Here is a 4,951-nt window from a genome sequence, read left to right on the forward strand (position 1 = left end):
CTCTCTCTCTCTCTCTCTCTCTCTCTCTCTCTCTCTCTCTCTCTCTCTCTCTCTCTCTCTCTCTCTCTCTCTCTCTCTCTTTCCGACCCTTTGGTGCATTTGGTACCGTAGCTTCGACAACGTTTCGTCCCTCCCCCGGGGGAACAGCCTGTGTTTAAATTACCGCGGCCGCTGAGTTTCAGTTACGCTCTCGTTATAAGGCTTTTTCCGAGCGCGGAGCAACGAACTGACCGGTGCTTTCCGTCAGAGACCTCGGGAACACAAGCGGCGTGAGACGGCCTATTTTCGAGGGTGAACGTGCGATTTTTAAATTGAGCCGTAGAAAATTTCAGGCGACACACACGTTTCCTGGCACGCATACGCGCGCTACTTTTACTTTCCGGTGCTTTCAACGGGGACGTGTCGGACTGCGAAGTGCATCGACCGAATAACTCTTTGACACGATGTGACACAATATTTTGTCGCTTCTCGATGTGACTCTGTGAAGCCGAGCGGGACATTTAAATGCAATCGAAATTCAAAGTGCGAGCACTCTTTGTCCATTTCTAACATTTCCCGTCTATTCGGCCCTTCAGGCCATCGTTATTTTAACGACGATACAAAACAAAAAAAGAAACAGAAACGCGTTCAATCGTATACGGTATAAAAATTATTATATATATGATTGCAAGTTTAATAAATAAATTTAACTTAATAAATATGTTTGTATATAAATTATACATTATACCTATAAAATAATTTTATATATCTGTATAGTCACACGTATAGTCATACATAATTACGTACATTTAGAAAATCTTTTTGACGATCAATTTTATTAGAACAAAATTCTTCATCAGAAACATTTTTTTAAAACTATTTTACGAAGAAAACAATTTTACTCGAATCGATGCCTAGACTTTTATTATGCATGAAAATATTTTCTTTTTTTTCTATTCAATAACATTTTTTCCCATAAGAATATGTATAACTGAATATGTATGAGAATATAATATAAATATATATGAGATATACAGACAACATTTATATATAGGTTATAATTGCATATAATTTATACAGGATGTTCAGCGTAACGGTCAGCATTTTTTAAATACTTTAAAATGGTTTAAGGAAACGATTGCAAGATAAATTTTCAACTATTTCATGCAAGCTATAACTTGCGAAAAAGATAAAAAATTTTTTTCATAAAGAAATCAAGGTTATTTTGAATTTTTCAAATGACACTATGTACTTTTTTTATGTAATATTATAGAAGTCTTTAAGAAGAATTCACGCACTATCACAAATGTCACTTTTATTAATAACAATAGCAAAACAATAAAAAAACTTCAACTTATTTAAGCAAATGTTCACATTGCTTTCCTTCTTAGGCAACACAAAATTCTGCACTCTCTTTAACAAATTACTGTACGTAACAGCTATTATGCTATTTGGATCTAAATTTGCACAAGCTGTAATTATCTTTTCTCGAAGATCTTGGACATTATTAATCGGTATTTGATACACAAAAGCTTTCAAATATCCTCATAAGAAAAATCCATCCATCCAAAAATTTCCTGAAAATAGCAATGAGATCCGCGTTTTGCTTACAAATATTACTATTTAAAATAATGCTGCATATTTGATATCAAATATTACTAAAAGTAACATTTGTGAGATAGTACGTTGAATTAATTTAAAACATTCGGGGTGACCTCGATTTCTTTATAAAAAATTTTTTTATTTTTTGTTATTGCAAATTGTAGCTTGCGAAGTAGTTGCAAATTTACTTTGCAACCTTCTCCTTAAATCGTCGCAAGTATCTAAAAAGTGCCAACCCAGCGTTACGCTGAACATTGTATGTAAAATTATGTACAATTTTACATAATTTTATATAATTATACATATTCCTTTTTGCTTGAGTACTTTTATTACATTATTGACATCATAGAACATGATCATTCACTTCGATTGTACTTACACACCGTTTTCTTTCAGTATGGATATGCATAATTATATGACTCTGTATGACTATACAGAGACGAAATTCACTGATAATAATTTTCTTCCCGGGCATTAAATCATATTTTTATCGAAAATTATTTGTAATTGCCGTTCATTCTCATACACGCGAAAGAGATCAAAGTTGCAATAGCGATAAAACGTTATAAAAAAGTCACTTTTACCGAACGCAACGATTAAATTAATTAACTCCCGGAGAGTGGCACATAAGCGGATATTTAGGAGCACAAATTTTAATCGCGTATCTGCTATTCCCGCTCAAAGTGCAGCCTATTTAATTCACGGCCCATCCTCTGTGTGACGCAACAACTTGCAGCGGGCAATGCAATTACGGCAATTACAACATTTTTCCGCATTTTCGCCATTAACCGCCGACGACACGTGATTTCATCTGTCTGAGGGGGACGCGCGTCGGTTGTGGCGCGTCTCGAGTATCTCGATCCCCAAGTTAGTTCGACTTGTCTTCCAAGTCGCGGCTCGGATTCCCCAGCGAACGGCGGGCAAGCTGTCGTCGACGGGGCTGCGCACTGCCGACGCAGCCTCTCGCGACTTGGAAAGAGGAGCGAACTATCGGCCGGATTGCGCCTCCGATTCCGTGGCATTCAACGAGCGAACGAACGAATCGGGAACGAAAACCGGATGCCGATGCCGAATCATAATCACGAGAATGTCGGCCAAGCATCGAAATTAAATTCCGAGCTCGCGCTAATTGCGGGGGACGAGCGGATGATTAATAATTCGCCAGCGGAACCGGTAAGTTCGAAGTTTCCGGATCGATCTACGGAGAATTATCGGGACAGAACCTCCGCTCCGTTCTGCTCTGCTGTGCTCAGCGGGCGGACGGATCTTTGGATGTGTCGCGAAAAACGCCGATATATTATCGCGGAAATTGCCGGGCTGACGGGATGACATTTTTGCGCGGATCGATCGAAGTGCATCCCGCAAGAAATGAATGAGGCGAGAGGAACCGACGGGGGGATTCATCTCGCGAGATTACGAATTCTTAATCTTTCACATCGGGGATTAGCCTCGCGCCGTCGATCGCTGAACCCTCTTCCTCTGTGTTTCCCTGTCGTCACCTCGTCGTTTTAATTAACCGACAAGCCGAGGATACACGGCAAACACAGCGATACCGAAAGAATGAACAGGAATCCACTGATTTCGAAGAAGAAATACTTAAAAGAAAGAGGAAGAGAGAGAGAGAGAGAGAGAGAAGAATGTTTGTGGAAGAAGGATTTCTTTTTCCTTATTCGTTCTGATTTTCGTACAAATTGGATTTCAAAGAGAAACGTATTATTCCAAACGTTGATTAAAACCCTCATCATCGAATTACTCATTATCACATCATTCCACTTACATTCTGTATGCCGCGTGTGTTTTTAAGCGTATGCTAATATTATTGCTAATTTCATAACGGTGTGCTTTAAAATAATTGGTATTTTAATGTACCTTAATTACGGAGCGTGAAACAATTACGTGCGATTTCATCGCGAGGTAATGTGCAAGCGCGCGCGAGATATTATGATTATCTAATCCGCACGAAAGTATTAGGTTCAAGCGAGCGATTAAAACAGCAAGGGAGAGACCACTAGCATACACCGCTCATCCGGAACAACCAGAGCCGACTGGGATCGTGAGGGTCTGTCATGTGAACTGCTCCGACAACATATGCTTGAATTCTCACGAGTATTTGGCGCGTCATCGGAATCAGTGCCTCTGAGACCCGTATTAATAATTGTCACCTGAAGCTTGTCTCATGCGAGACACCCGGAATTCTCTTCGGAGCAAGATCCAAATTTTTCAGTTGATATACGTTCACGTGAATAGCTCATATTAACAGTCGTTACTTGAAACTTACCCCACGTGAGGTACTCAGATCTGAATTTAGAGTCAGATTTGAGTTCTTCATTCGAATCATTATGATATATGCGACATTACATTTGTAATCGTTGCTGCTCAGCTGAAAAACTCACATCCAAGTTCAAATCACACCTGAGTATCTCACCTAAGGCTAGTTTCAAATAACTATTAATGCGGGTCTAAATCTGGTAATTGCGATTCATCTGAAGAATGTAATGTAATTCTTAATACAAGTCTGAGTATCCCAATTAGAGACGTGTTTCAAGTGATAACTGCTAATACGGGCCTGAAAGCCGCGTTGCTCGGCGCGGATGATCCGCGAGGCGCACCACACGTTATCCCGTCCTTACCGGGCTGGTATCATCCGTTCGGCCTAATCATCGAGCGGAACCATCGCGCGCACATTCGAAGGGAGCATGCTGGTGAACGTGGTGGGCGACGCACCGTGACGAGAGCCGAACGCAACAACGAATCCAACTGTTCGGTCTAGCTTCGTCTGCCCGCACGCCGAATCACATAGTCCATCCCGGATAGCTCACTTCTCCGGCGCGTCTCAGAGTCGAACGACTTCCGCCGAGTGAGTCCGGGCGAATTCGACTCTACCGTTCCTCCGGCACCACACGCACCAGCACGACGTGTTTCGATCCATCCAACGCGTCTCGCCAAGGGTTCCCGGCGACGCGACGCGACGTCGCTTGGGAACGCTCCGGCTCCCGGACAGACGCGCTCCTGAGCCGTTCGCGCGAGCCGTTATCAACGTGGAAACGAGCTCGTCGAGTTTCAAATCGACATCCCGCACAACCGTCGCGAGAGTCTGGCCTGACCAGCGAAGACAGCGAACTACTACCAAACTGCCGTACCGCCACCAACCGCCGACCGACTGTGACCAAACCCGAACCAACAACCAACCTCCAGAACGACCCGCACCCTCAGTGTGCGCGATCGACTGTCTGTCCCGGGCTCTACTAACGCGCGAGGGCCAGCCGTGCGACCTCCGTGGAGGTGGCGATGCTGGTGCTGCTGCTGCTGCTGCTGCTGCTGCTGCTGCTGCTCATGGTGGCGATGGTGGTGGTGGTGGTGGTGGTGGTGG

General features: G+C 43.0%; 1 protein-coding gene across 2 annotated transcripts in view; it reads right to left on the reverse strand.

Annotated features, from left to right (window-relative positions):
- The window catches only part of LOC116841983 (neuroligin-1-like), a 50,982-nt gene extending 46,094 nt beyond the window's left edge, over window positions 1-4,888 (reverse strand). The window contains exon 1 of one of the 2 annotated variants that reach the window (XM_032810591.1): window positions 4,212-4,888. The gene's annotated coding sequence lies outside the window, so the exon portion shown is untranslated. Of the gene's footprint in view, window positions 1-3,743 lie in introns of both variants that reach the window. The other variant, XM_032810592.1, reaches the window with a different exon arrangement.
- Window positions 4,889-4,951: the final 63 nt, after the last annotated feature.

This window comes from Odontomachus brunneus, unplaced genomic scaffold (genome assembly GCF_010583005.1).
Source record: "Odontomachus brunneus isolate Ranch 3 - 2012 unplaced genomic scaffold, Obru_v1 Obru_scaffold_019, whole genome shotgun sequence".
In the NCBI taxonomy this organism is placed as follows: domain Eukaryota; kingdom Metazoa; phylum Arthropoda; class Insecta; order Hymenoptera; family Formicidae; genus Odontomachus; species Odontomachus brunneus.